Genomic DNA, 15,539 nt, shown 5'->3' with positions numbered 1-15,539 from the left:
CGTGCACTACTGCTGACCGCTGCCCTATACTGCAGCAGTCCTTCATTGGTATAGGGACTGACGTACAGTCTGCTAATCACTAACACACAACCTGCTTGGTCCACAAAAGTTCTTATAAGGACTGGTAACTTGGTATAGGGTGCTACGGTACATAGGCCTGAGTGCGTTACAGTCTGCTGTTCTGTAAGGACCGCTATCGGTCCACAATACATAGGGTTGCCGTGCACTACTGCTGACCGCTGCCCTATACTGCAGCAGTCCTTCATTGGTATAGGGACTGACGTACAGTCTGCTAATCACTAACACACAACCTGCTTGGTCCACAAAAGTTCTTATAAGGACTGGTAACTTGGTATAGGGTGCTACGGTACATAGGCCTGAGTGCGTTACAGTCTGCTGTTCTGTAAGGACCGCTATCGGTCCACAATACATAGGGTTGCCGTGCACTACTGCTGACCGCTGCCCTATACTGCAGCAGTCCTTCATTGGTATAGGGACTGACGTACAGTCTGCTAATCACTAACACACAACCTGCTTGGTCCACAAAAGTTCTTATAAGGACTGGTAACTTGGTATAGGGTGCTACGGTACATAGGCCTGAGTGCGTTACAGTCTGCTGTTCTGTAAGGACCGCTATCGGTCCACAATACATAGGGTTGCCGTGCACTACTGCTGACCGCTGCCCTATACTGCAGCAGTCCTTCATTGGTATAGGGACTGACGTACAGTCTGCTAATCACTAACACACAACCTGCTTGGTCCACAAAAGTTCTTATAAGGACTGGTAACTTGGTATAGGGTGCTACGGTACATAGGCCTGAGTGCGTTACAGTCTGCTGTTCTGTAAGGACCGCTATCGGTCCACAATACATAGGGTTGCCGTGCACTACTGCTGACCGCTGCCCTATACTGCAGCAGTCCTTCATTGGTATAGGGACTGACGTACAGTCTGCTAATCACTAACACACAACCTGCTTGGTCCACAAAAGTTCTTATAAGGACTGGTAACTTGGTATAGGGTGCTACGGTACATAGGCCTGAGTGCGTTACAGTCTGCTGTTCTGTAAGGACCGCTATCGGTCCACAATACATAGGGTTGCCGTGCACTACTGCTGACCGCTGCCCTATACTGCAGCAGTCCTTCATCGGTATAGGGACTGACGTACAGTCTGCTAATCACTAACACACAACCTGCTTGGTCCACAAAAGTTCTTATAAGGACTGGTAACTTGGTATAGGGTGCTACGGTACATAGGCCTGAGTGCGTTACAGTCTGCTGTTCTGTAAGGACCGCTATCGGTCCACAATACATAGGGTTGCCGTGCACTACTGCTGACCGCTGCCCTATACTGCAGCAGTCCTTCATTGGTATAGGGACTGACGTACAGTCTGCTAATCACTAACACACAACCTGCTTGGTCCACAAAAGTTCTTATAAGGACTGGTAACTTGGTATAGGGTGCTACGGTACATAGGCCTGAGTGCGTTACAGTCTGCTGTTCTGTAAGGACCGCTATCGGTCCACAATACATAGGGTTGCCGTGCACTACTGCTGACCGCTGCCCTATACTGCAGCAGTCCTTCATTGGTATAGGGACTGACGTACAGTCTGCTAATCACTAACACACAACCTGCTTGGTCCACAAAAGTTCTTATAAGGACTGGTAACTTGGTATAGGGTGCTACGGTACATAGGCCTGAGTGCGTTACAGTCTGCTGTTCTGTAAGGACCGCTATCGGTCCACAATACATAGGGTTGCCGTGCACTACTGCTGACCGCTGCCCTATACTGCAGCAGTCCTTCATTGGTATAGGGACTGACGTACAGTCTGCTAATCACTAACACACAACCTGCTTGGTCCACAAAAGTTCTTATAAGGACTGGTAACTTGGTATAGGGTGCTACGGTACATAGGCCTGAGTGCGTTACAGTCTGCTGTTCTGTAAGGACCGCTATCGGTCCACAATACATAGGGTTGCCGTGCACTACTGCTGACCGCTGCCCTATACTGCAGCAGTCCTTCATTGGTATAGGGACTGACGTACAGTCTGCTAATCACTAACACACAACCTGCTTGGTCCACAAAAGTTCTTATAAGGACTGGTAACTTGGTATAGGGTGCTACGGTACATAGGCCTGAGTGCGTTACAGTCTGCTGTTCTGTAAGGACCGCTATCGGTCCACAATACATAGGGTTGCCGTGCACTACTGCTGACCGCTGCCCTATACTGCAGCAGTCCTTCATTGGTATAGGGACTGACGTACAGTCTGCTAATCACTAACACACAACCTGCTTGGTCCACAAAAGTTCTTATAAGGACTGGTAACTTGGTATAGGGTGCTACGGTACATAGGCCTGAGTGCAGTACAGTCTGCTGTTCTGTAAGGACCGCTATCGGTCCACAATACATAGGGTTGCCGTGCACTACTGCTGACCGCTGCCCTATACTGCAGCAGTCCTTCATTGGTATAGGGACTGACGTACAGTCTGCTAATCACTAACACACAACCTGCTTGGTCCACAAAAGTTTTTATAAGGACTGGTAACTTGGTATAGGGTGCTACGGTACATAGGCCTGAGTGCAGTACAGTCTGCTGTTCTGTAAGGACCGCTATCGGTCCACAATACATAGGGTTGACGTGCACTACTGCTGACCGCTGCCCTATACTGCAGCAGTCCTTCAGCGGTATAGGGACTAAGAGTTTTGTCACAGGGTGATTTAAAAAATGACAGGCAGAGGAAGAGGCAGGCCCTTCCGCAGGGGTGGTAGGGGTAGGGCAGGAGCAACAGCCTTGAGCCAAAGTGGGAAGTTGCAGAAGGTGCGTTCAATTACTTTAAAGGACGCACCAGACTTGGTTGAGTGGCTCACTCAGCCTTATTCTTCTGCACCCTCCTCATCCTCTCGATCTGCACCCTCTTCTTCACTCTCTGCTATGTGCACCCCCAAAGACACTACCACCAACAACACGACCACCACCACCACCACCACATACCTTCCGCTTGAGTCACTGGAATTATTTTCCGATCCATATCAAGAGGACATTTCTGATGCGCAGCCACTCTTGGTATTGGATCAGGAAGAGGAGGCAGCAACAAGCGCTACTCAGCAGTCTGACGCCAGTACCCAGATCAGCCCAAGGAGGAGGTTGGTCCCCGGTGTTGCTGCCTACTCTACTTATAGCGGTGGGGAAGGTGACGTTGATGATGACGTGTCTAGTGATGTCACGTGGGTGCCCACAAGAGAGGAAGAGGAGGGGAGTTCAGAGGGAGATATGGACCAGCAGATAGGGAGGAGAAGCAGCAATGACTTACATTGCACAGCAGGGACAAAGCAGACTGCAAATGTATCAGGAGCGAGTCATCGACCATGTACGGTCACATCTGGCGCTCCCAGGACACCGGCACATGGCTCCGCAGTGTGGGCTTTTTTTAACGTGTCCGCTGCTGACAATAGCGTTGCCATCTGCAATCTTTGCAGTCAACGCGTTAGTCGCGGTAAGCCCAATACTCACCTAGGGACGACCGCCTTAAGAAGGCACATGAGCAGCCATCACCGAGCCCAGTGGGAGCAACGGAACACACAAAGCCACACTGCAGGCTCTCACCGTCCAGCCTCGTCTTCTACTTCTCCTTCTCCTCTCTCCTCACAATTGTCCTCCACTCCACCTTCCATCACGCCAAGCTCACATTTTTCTGCAAAAAGGCAGGCTTCCGTGGGCCTAATGTTTGAGCGTAAAAAAATGATGACGCCGGATAACCCTCTTGCCCAACGGTTGGCGGCTGGCTTGTCAGAACTCATAGCCCGCCAACTACTGCCATATAAACTGGTGGACTCGGAGGCCTTTCGCAAATTTGTGGCCATTGGAACACCACAATGGAAGGTCCCAGGAAGGAAGTATTTCTCAGAGAAGGGCATCCCAGAGCTATATGGCCATGTTCAGCGGCAAGTGAATGTATCTCTGGCACACAGTGTCGGTGCCAAGATACATCTGACCACAGACACGTGGTCTAGCAAACACGGGCAGGGAAGGTATATCAGTTTTACTGCCCACTGGGTGAACCTTCTGACGGCCGTCAAGCATGTAACCCGTGGCACCCGTGTAGATTTGGTTTTACCGCCACGGATTGCATGCAGGCCTGACTCTTCTTCTCCTCCTCCTACTCCATCCTCCTCCCTCTCCTCCTCAGCTGCCTCCTCCTTTTCCGCTGCTAGCGTCTCTTCCACTGCACCGCCCAAGCTCCCCAGAACCTATTCCACATGCCAGGTGAGACGTTGCCATGCCGTGCTGCGTCTGTTGTGCCTGGAAGCAAAGAGCCACACTGGCCCGGCACTCCTTTCAGCTTTGCGTTCACAGGCAGATGAGTGGCTAACACCGCTCAATTTGACAGTTGGTAAAGTGGTGTGTGACAACGGTGCCAATCTGCTTAGCGCATTGAAACAGGGCAAAATCACGCACGTGCCGTGCATGGCACACGTCTTAAACTTGGTCGTGCAGCGATTCCTTGTCAAATACCCTGGGGTCCAGGACATCTTGCGGCAGGCAAGGAAAATCTCGGCCCATTTCAGAAGATCTTACACGGCCATGGCTCGCCTTGCTGACATTCAGCGGCGACACCATCTGCCGGTCAGACGTCTTATTTGCGATTGCCCGACGCGATGGAACTCAACCTTCTATATGCTTGATAGGCTGCTCCAGCAGAAACGTGCAGTTAACGTCTACCTGTATGAACTCTGCGAAAGAAACGGTTCTGGGGAGCTGGGTTTTTTTTCACCGCGCCAGTGGCTGCTCATGCGCGACACATGCAGACTTCTGCGGCCATTTGAGGAGATCACCAAACTGGTCAGTCGCAGCCATGGCGCCATCAGTGACATGGTACCTTATGCCTTCTTTCTGGAGCGTGCATTGCGTCGTGTCATTGATCAGGCTGTGGAGGAGCAGGAGCGGGAAGATGAGGAAGTCGCAATGCTGGATGAATTCCCAGGGGGGGCTACTCTATCTGAGACAAGTCAACAACAGGAGTCTGATGAGGAGTCAGAGGAGGATGGTGCCGGGGCGGATGAGCAGGAGCAAGAAGAGCATGCTTTAAACCTTTCTGGGATCCCTGTTGTGCGAGGATGGGGAGAGGAGAATGAAGAGGACGACATTATCCTGGATGATGAGCAGGAGCCAGGCCACCACACCGCTTCCACTTTAGTGCAAATGGGGGCCTTCATGCTCCAGTGTTTTAATAGGGACCCCCGTATAAAAAGCATGAGGGTCAAGGACCAGTACTGGGTGGCAACGTACTTAGACCCCCGGTACAAACACAAAATGGCGGAAATGTTACCGCCGTCGCAGAGGGCTGTCAGAATGCAGCACTTCCAGGCCTTGCTTCGAGAAATGCTGCATTCTGCTTTTGCGTGCGCTGGCAGAGGAGCAATTCCCACTCCCAGAGAAGGATTTGCGGGTACCAATCCAACAGCGCCTGCAAGAAGAGGCCGGTTTGAAGATGTGTTGGTGACTTCGGATATGAGGTCATTCTTTCAGCCGACCCATCGACAGGTGTCATCCGGATCCAGCATCAGGGAACGCCTAGACCGTCAGGTGTCCGACTACATTGGGTTAACGGCCGATGTGGACGCTCTGAGGAGTGATGAACCCCTAGACTACTGGGTGGGCAGGCTTGACCTCTGGCCAGAGCTTGCCCAATTTGCAATCGAACTGTTGGCTTGCCCCTCATCCAGTGTCCTGTCCGAAAGGACGTTCAGCGCAGCAGGGGGGATTGTGACCGATAAGCGTACTCGCCTAGCTCACCACAGTGTTAACTACCTCACATTTCTAAAAATGAATGAGGCATGGATCTCGGAGGAATTCAACACATGTGATCAGTAGACCATGTATATGTCTATAAACAATTTTTGGAATCAAGCACACAGACCTTCTTAATTCATTTGGCTCACTTCCCTGACCCAAAAAAGCACACCGTACTATATGCCCCTACCCTCCTCTTTGAAGAGGTTGAGCGGTGTCATATTTCTACTGGGGCTGCTTATTATGAGGGGTTCCCACCATCCCTGTGCTGTGCTGACTTCCTCCTGGGTGTTCTTATTATGAGGGGCTCCCACCATCCCTGTGCTGTGCTGACTTCCTCCTGGGGGTTCTTATTATGAGGGGATCACACCATCCCTGTGCTGTGCTGACTTCCTCCTGGGGGTTCTTATTATGAGGGGATCACACCATCCCTGTGCTGTGCTGACTTCCTCCTGGGGCTGCTTACGGTGCTGCTGTCAGCGCTGTATGTCACGGAGCTGCTGTCAGCGCTGTATGTCACGGAGCTGCTGTCAGCGCTGTATGTCACGGAGCTGCTGTCAGCGCTGTATGTCACGGAGCTGCTGTCAGCGCTGTATGTCACGGAGCTGCTGTCAGCGCTGTATGTCACGGAGCTGCTGTCAGCGCTGTATGTCACGGAGCTGCTGTCAGCGCTGTATGTCACGGAGCTGCTGTCAGCGCTGTATGTCACGGAGCTGCTGTCAGCGCTGTATGTCACGGTGCTGCTGTCAGCGCTGTATGTCACGGAGCTGCTGTCAGCGCTGTATGTCACGGAGCTGCTGTCAGTGCTGTATGTCACGGAGCTGCTGTCAGCGCTGTATGTCACGGAGCTGCTGTCAGCGCTGTATGTCACGGAGCTGCTGTCAGCGCTGTATGTCACGGTGCTGCTGTCAGCGCTGTATGTCACGGAGCTGCTGTCAGCGCTGTATGTCACGGAGCTGCTGTCAGTGCTGTATGTCACGGAGCTGCTGTCAGCGCTGTATGTCACGGAGCTGCTGTCAGCGCTGTATGTCACGGAGCTGCTGTCAGCGCTGTATGTCACGGTGCTGCTGTCAGCGCTGTATGTCACGGAGCTGCTGTCAGCGCTGTATGTCACGGAGCTGCTGTCAGCGCTGTATGTCACGGTGCTGCTGTCAGCGCTGTATGTCACGGAGCTGCTGTCAGCGCTGTATGTCACGGTGCTGATGTCAGTGCTCTGTATTACGGTGCTGCTGTCAGTGCTCTGTATCTCCTGCACCCTCTTGTTTGCCTACCCTGGTCCCTGACCTTCCCTCTCCTCCATTGCCTTCATTAGCTCCATAGTCCTGAATTGTCAGAACAATTTCCCAAATAAAAAAAAAATGCTTGTAGTTATCGATCCCAAATTCACCTCATACATGTATTATGCTATTGTCCAGGTGGTGGGACTACGTGCTACCCCCTAATAATTACCACGTGGCCGCAAATTCGACCTAAAGGTTTGCGAAATTCGCCTCCCATTGAAGTCAATGGAGCCCGCGGCGAACGGTCGTTTTCGCGAACGTTTGTGCCCGTTCGCGTTTCGCGTTCGCGAAACGTCCCGTCGGAAGTTCGTCCATCACTATTGCTGTATATCACAGGACTGTGCTGTAGTTATGAGGACATCTCTTGAGAATATTCCAAAAAGGAAAAGTCCCTGCTTGTCTACACGAACCAGAGAAAGGCAAAACCCCATTACTGCTTCTCCACCTATCTTCCTAAATCTTGAGAGAAACAGCAAGAAGAAGATTCTAGAAGTCACCAACAAGATGATGGAGCTGCTGACAGGAGAGGTGAGGAGGATTCTGGGAATTCTGGGACATTATCCAGTAACAGACAAGGGATGTGTCTGGATGGTGACTGTATCATTGTGTGTGTCAGGTTCCTATAAGGTGTCAGGATGTCACTGTCTATTTCTCCATGGAGGAGTGGGAGTATTTAGAAGGACACAAGGATCTCTACAAGGATGTCATGATGGACAATCAGCCGCCCCTCACATCACCGGGTAAGAAGAGATCTTATTGTAAAGGAGAAAGCAACACAGAAGGTCTATGAAGAAAAGTGATGTAGAGAGTAGTAGATGTAGTAGAAACGTAAATGTAGTGGAAACTCTACATACTCTACACTTTCTAGTAAAATACATATTACTCTAGTATTCTACTATACTCACAAGGGCGTTTCTTAATAACTAGCAAAGTCTTTGTGTAATATGTGAATCAGTATCCCTTCTCCTAAAGGGTGTGTAGCAGAGATATGTATGTCTTCATCCAAGGTTGCATTTGCTACGTATTTTCAGGAATAGAAATTGAAGAATCCTTTGCCCAATAGTTGGTTTATTCTTCAGAAAGATAAGCAAAGACAAGATTGACATCTGGTAACATATGGCATGGTTTTGGCTTCTAAGGTGGTACTTCTGGTGTTACATTTTCAAAGTATAGCGTTCCTTCTCTTCCCACTGAACTCTCCTACTCTCAGGCCGCGTACACACGGGTGGACTGTCTGGCCAACTAAGTCCGTCAGACAATCCGACAGACAGTCCGTCCTACTTTTGAATGAACGGACTTGACCACACACGATGAACAGACAGTCCGCTGAAAGATTGCGCGATGACGTGTACAGCACGTACGGCGGGACTAGAAATACGACGTCCAATACACTGCAATGCAACCTTCGGCCGTGTAAATCCTTTCTGAGCATGCGCCATACTTAGTCCGTCCAACTTGCCTACACACGAGCGGACTGTCCGCTGAAACCAAAGTTGGACGGACAATATTACGGAAATTCCGAAAGACTTAGTCCGCCAGACTGTCCGCTGAAAAAGTCCGCTGAAGCCCACACACGAGCGGATTGTCTGCTGAAACACGTTTCAGCGGACCAAGTCCGTCAGACAGTCCGCCCGTGTGTACGCGGCCTTATACTCCATTCTTATACTGTTTCATGATGTTATGCCAGCATATCCTAATAACACCCATATTTGCATATATACCTAATATGGTTCAGTCTATAGATAAGTAGCATAACTCCACCCATTGTCCTGACATAGTAACTCAAGAATAGAAATACCTACTCAGCAAAACCACTCCTCCCTGTACTCTCTGTTGTTCTGTGACCTTCAGAAACCATAACTTATTACCGTACGTATAACTTACATATATTTTTAGAAACTTTTATCACTTAAAATATTAATTGACTCAAAAACTTCTAACAGTCTAACTAGATAAACCTGAAAGTATTTACCTACAAGTATATGGTATGTAGTTTGAGCAAACGTTTAAGAAGCTTCACAGTCTATGGTAAGATGAGATTAATATAGAATTGGTTGACCAGGTGAGTTAAGATGTCAGTTTAATTTGAAAAAAGTCATCTTACCTACCTGAAGAATGCTGTCTATAGTCTGATTTTTCTTTTTATTATTCCACTGTGGCCCACACAGTACTTTCTCGTCCTCACCTGAAATTTTGCTCCTACAATGTAAATGGCCTCAATATTGCATCCAAAAGAGGGCAAATCCTCTACCAAATGCATAAACAACAGGTAAATGTGTTGATGTTACATAAAACACATTTCCACACGAATTCCACCCCTTCCTGCTTCAACAGATACTTTAACAGATGGTTTCACAGTACAAACCCCTCTCAGAAAACCAAAGGTGTTTCTATTGCCTTTCACAAAACGCTCCCGATTGAGCTGATAGACCAGCTCTCAGACCCTCAGGGAAGGTATGTATTCGTGAAGTTCTCCTTATGGGGTACGAAATTCACTATCGCCAACATTTACCTACCAAATACTAACAAAATATCGTCTGCTCTGCGATACCTGAGGATCTTGTCAGAATTCGCAGAAGGTAAACTAATCTTAGGTGGGGATTTTAATGCCCCCTTGGATCCACTCCTAGATTCATCAACCTCTCGTTCATCCATCTCCTTTACCAAGTTGAGGGCATTCAAGCAGGCTATTTATGACTTCCGTTTAATCGGCATTTGGCGGGATCTGTTTCCAAAAAATCGCAACTATATTCACTTCTCACAGGTCCATCACTCCTATAGTCGTTTTAACTATTTTCTTATTGATCATAGCTGCTTGGATTGGTCACCTGAATGCGAGATAGACTCAATGGTCTGGTCTGACCACTCGCCTATCTATCTAACACTATCGCTCCCTTCCACTCCGAAGAGGGAGTGGAGGTGGAGCCTGAATGATTCACTTCTCACAAACCCTGACTGTTCCTACAAGGTTTCAGAAACCATTACTAATTTCTTAACAGATCATGCCGCAGACACCACCCCACTACCTTTACAGTGGGAGGCGCTTAACGCTGTCCTGAGAGGAATCTTTATTCAGATGGGGTCCCGCTCGAAGAAGGCACGATCAGCCGCGATAACGTCAGCAATGCAAAAACTTAGAGACCTTGAGACCCAACATAAACGAGCCCCAAAGGTGGTGACACTTACAGAGGTCTCCACGGCTCGAACCCAACTCAAAGAAGCTCGTACCTATGCAAACAGACTTGCCCTACGTCCGTACCGATTCCAAGATAAATGAATAAAGTAGACCATTGGCTCGCTCCCTCCACCCAAATATGTCTTCCACATTTATACCTCATATTCGGGCCATCTGGGGAAATGATCAGTGAGCCCTCCAAGATATCACAAACATTCTGGGATTACTACCAAACACTTTATAATCTACCATCTGGCGTCTCTTCTAGCCCCACCCTTACTCCTGAGACTGATAAACAGTCCTATATTGAGGAAACGGAGCTCCCTACATTGGATGGCAACACTGTTGAAGAGCTGGAACAGGTAATTACAACAGAGGAAGTCGCAGGAGCGATAGCGGCCGCCCCTTCCGGTAAAAGCCCCGGTCCCGATGGTTTCACTTCTAAATTTTACAAAATATTTGCTCCCCTGCTGACCCCTTTCTTAGCTATGGTGTTTAATTCCTTATCGGAAGGCTTAGCATTTCCTACACAAACGCTAGAAGCCCACAACCATTATCCCAAAACCAGATAAGGACCCAACTTTGTGTGCTAATTATAGACCCATATCGTTAATTGAAGTAGACGTAAAAATATACGCCAAAATACTAGCCAATAGATTGCAGCCACTGATCCCACGCCTCATACACCTGGATCAGGTGGGTTTTGTAAGTGGTCGAGAAGCAAGGGACAACACTTTGAAAACCCTGCTTCTTACTGACTATGCTTGCACCCATGATGTCCCTCTATGTCTTTTGACGGTCGATGCCAAAAAAGCATTTGACCGAGTAGACTGGCAATTCTCCAGATGTCTCTGGCGCAGATAGGTTTGAGCCCCAATATGCTATCCCGAATTATGTCCCTATACGCCTCTCCCTAAGCTAGAATTCGGGTGAATAGCTCATTGTCTGCTACAATCTTCATCCACAATAGGACAAGACAACGCTGTCCTTTATCTCCCTTTCTCTATGTCCTTGTTGTGGAACACCTGGCAATTGCCTTGCGCAATAACCCCAACATCTCAGGTGTGTGGGTAGGCCCCACTCATTCTAAACTGGCTCTCTTTGCAAATGACCTGTTAATGTTTGTAACCCAACCACGTACTGTATATCTTTGCCACATATCATGCAGGAATTTACGAGGTTTGGGAAGCTGAACAACTTCAAGTAAATCATACTAAGTCAGAAATCTTGAACATCTCACTGTCCCAGGAGGCCTTACAGCCAGTCTCCACTAAGTTTCCTTTTAACCAGCCGTCTACTTCTGATAGGACGTTCAGGAACGTCCATCAGAAGGAGCGGGATTGCGCGCGTGCGTGCCCGCGCAGCGGCGCAATCCCGATGCGCCCGTGTCACCCGGACACGGCGCATCTCAGATCGGCAGGAGGGCTCTCTGATTGGCCCTCCTGATCACATGACGACCGTGTCCAATCACGGCCGTCATGTGATGTAAACAAACAGCCGGTTGCTAGGCAATCGGCTCCTCCTCTCCTCACACAGAAGTCATCGCTGAGGAGAGGAGAGCAGATCGCTGCAGCCGGCTGATGATCAGTGAGTATGAGCTGTTTTTTACAGCTTTTTACTCACTGATCACCAGTCTAGTGTAATACACAACACACCACACAGTGTAAACACAGTCCCCACATATGTCTCCAAAACATACATGTCCCCAAAACATACATGTCCCCAAATAATAAAAACACATGTCCCTAATAATAAAAACATGTCCCCCACATATGTCCCACTAAAATCACATGTTCCAATGATTATCTGCACACGTATATACGTGATCACCTGCACACATATGTACATGATCATTCGCATACATATGTCCGTGATCACACAAACCAATTATTATACACTCAACAGAATTTTTTTTACCAAAAACATGTAGCAGAATACATTTTGGCTTAAATGTATGACAAAATTTGATTTTATTTTTCTTTTTTTTTTTTTTTTTCAAATTTCCGCATTTTTGCGCTTATATCGCAAAAAATAAAAAACTGAGTCGTGAATAAATACCACCAAAATAAAGCTCTATTTGTGCGAACAAAATGATAAAAATTTCATTTGGGTACAGTGTAGCATGACCGCGCAATTGTCACTGAAAGCGCTAGGGTGATGAAAGCTGAAAATTGGGCTGGGAAGGAAGGGGACGAAAGTGCCCTGTATTGTAGTGGTTAAAACAGGTTCCACTTCCATCCGTTACCTCGGAATCCAAATACCCACAGAAGGGTCCCAAGTGTTCTCCCTGAACTTCACTCCCCTTCTGTTTAGAACCAAGACAGATCTCTAAAACTACACAAAGAAACACCTATCATGGCTAGGCAGAGTGAATGCTCTAAAAATGGATGTCCTCCCTCGGTTTCTCTATTTGTTCCAGACAATTCCCATTTCCATACCCTCCTGGTTCTTTAAGAAGCTCCGCCAACTGTTTTCCTCCTTTATATGGTGGGGGCTCCTCCTCGTATATGCTATGAGACTCTATCGCTCCCCAAGATTCGTGGTAGAGCTGGAGCTCCCATATGCCTCTATATACTATAGAGCAGCAGTACTCATGTGTATACTTAACTGGTTCCACCATTCCTCCACCTAATTATGGGTACAAACAGAGATCCACCTTAATCCAATATATCTACGCGCTTTGCCGTGGATGCCTGCTGAATTCCTGAAGGGCGGGATACCCCTTGGCGATCTCACCCAACAAACTATACAAATATGGACCCGAATGAATTCATCCAAGACTCTATCTCCACTAAAAGGACCCATGACACCAATGCTTGGGACTCCCGCTTTTCCACCGGCCCTACAGGGAATGAGTTTTGGACCTTGGTGTAAGGAGGAACACAGACGACTTGCCCATGTCCTACGTTCAGACTCCTCTCTGACTACAGATGTTCCCTCCAGCCTATCTCCTCATACTTCGACGCATTGGCTGCAGAGGCAACAATTGATATCCTATATTCGTACCTTCCCATCCCTGCCTGATATACTTACTGACTTAACAGACTTGGAGAACATGCTGCTTCAGACCGACCCCCCCCCCCCCCCTACGCATGTGGTCTCCCAACTATATTCTCTCCTACACATGATACCTGCTGGCGTTGCTTGTCATTCAAGGGAACACTACTCCACATTTGGTGGGAATGCCCCTCTGTGTGGAGGTTCTGTCAAAAGATCCTCAATCTGTACTGCAGACTCATGGCAACCTCAATCACACCATCTCCTGAGGTAGCTCTGCTATCTATGCTCCCTGGACTGCTTAAATCGGTCAAAAAAGACATTCTGCGCCACTTTCTGGCAGCAGCCAGAACGGTTCTGCCCAGACACTGGAAGTCGATGAACATGCCTTCCTGGGGGATTGGGCAATTGAAGTGGACCGAATCAATAGCTTAGAGCAAATGTTGTCGCAGGAAATGGGCAACGAGGACTCTACTAACGCAACTGTCTAACCAAAGTGGAATGTCTCCCTCTTACTATCTACTTACCATACTGCCTTGACCCCTCTATCCTCATCTTCATCCCTCTTTTCACTTTATATGTTACAGTGATACACGACCACCCAAACCATAATCTTTAGTATCATCAGACGGAAATTGCAACACACATAGGGTTTCACCCTAAGAGAAATCGCGATTAGTACAACAACAAAAGCCCTAGCATATTTGTAATAAGTGGGCACCACTCATTGAGTAGATAGTGGTACTCACTGACCCTTAATAAGTCATGATAGATGATATAGTTACACGGGCTTGTATATCAAACTAACTTAATTGAAGATAACAAATTCCATACTCCATGAGACGCTCTGGCACTGGTATTAAAATTATGTTTATCTCTTTATATGTGTTATTGAATGACATATTTGTATACTGTACGCTTTTTTACTTTCTCAATAAAATAAGATTGAATTAAATTGCTACATGCTGAAAAAAAAATAAAAATCAATTGAGTTCACCCAATTAGTATTCATCACACTACTGAATAAATGAGGAGGAGATACTGTACACCATATGAAAGGCCCATCTCCATTCCTCAATATAACGTCATGTTCCCAACAAATGAGGAGGAGATACTGTACACCATATGAAAGGTCCATCTCCATTCCTCAATATAACGTCATGTTCCCAACAAATGAGGAGGAGATACTGTACACCATATGAAAGGTCCATCTCCATTCCTCAATATGACGTCGTGTTCCCAACAAATGAGGAGGAGATACTGTACACCATATGAAAGGTCCATCTCCATTCCTCAATATAACGTCATGTTCCCAACAAATGAGGAGGAGATACTGTACACCATATGAAAGGTCCATCTCCATTCCTCAATATAATGTCATGTTCCCAACAAATGAGGAGGAGATACTGTACACCATATGAAAGGTCCATCTCCATTCCTCAATATAATGTCATGTTCCCAACAAATGAGGAGGAGGAGATACTGTACACCATATGAAAGGTCCATCTCCATTCCTCAATATAGCGTCATGTTCCCAACAAATGAGGAGGAGATACTGTACACCATATGAAAGGTCCATCTCCATTCCTCAATATAATGTCATGTTCCCAACAAATGAGGAGGAGATACTGTACACCATATGAAAGGTCCATCTCCATTCCTCAATATAACGTCATGTTCCCAACAAATGAGGAGGAGATACTGTACACCATATGAAAGGTCCATCTCCATTCCTCAATATAATGTCATGTTCCCAACAAATGAGGAGGAGGAGATACTGTACACCATATGAAAGGTCCATCTCCATTCCTTAATATAGCGTCATGTTCCCAACAAATGAGACGGAGATACTGTACACCATATGAAAGGTCCATCTCCATTCCTCAATATAACGTTATGTTCCCAACAAATGAGGAGGAGGAGATACTGTACACCATATGAAAGGTCCATCTCCATTCCTCAATATAGCGTCATGTTCCCAACAAATGAGGAGGAGATACTGTACACCATATGAAAGGTCCATCTCCATTCCTCAATATAACGTCATGTTCCCAACAAATGAGGAGGAGATACTGTACACCATATGAAAGGTCCATCTCCATTCCTCACTATAATGTCATGTTCCCAACAAATGAGGAGGAGGAGATACTGTACACCATATGAAAGGTCCATCTCCATTCCTCAATATAATGTCATGTTCCCAACAAATGAGGAGGAGATACTGTACACCATATGAAAGGTCCATCTCCATTCCTCAATATAATGTCATGTTCCCAACAAATGAGGCGGAGAT

General features: G+C 47.4%; 1 protein-coding gene across 1 annotated transcript in view; it reads left to right on the top strand.

Moving 5' to 3' along the window:
- LOC143955217 (uncharacterized) overlaps positions 1-15,539 on the top strand; it is a 127,403-nt gene that overhangs the window by 25,414 nt on the left and 86,450 nt on the right.

This window comes from Lithobates pipiens, unplaced genomic scaffold (genome assembly GCF_037356315.1).
Source record: "Lithobates pipiens isolate NorthernLeopardFrog02 unplaced genomic scaffold, aLitPip1_a1.2 Scaffold_35, whole genome shotgun sequence".
Taxonomy (NCBI): Eukaryota; Metazoa; Chordata; class Amphibia; order Anura; family Ranidae; genus Lithobates; species Lithobates pipiens.
The sequence above is the reverse complement of the archived record's forward strand: the minus strand, read 5'-3'. Positions and strand labels throughout refer to the sequence as shown.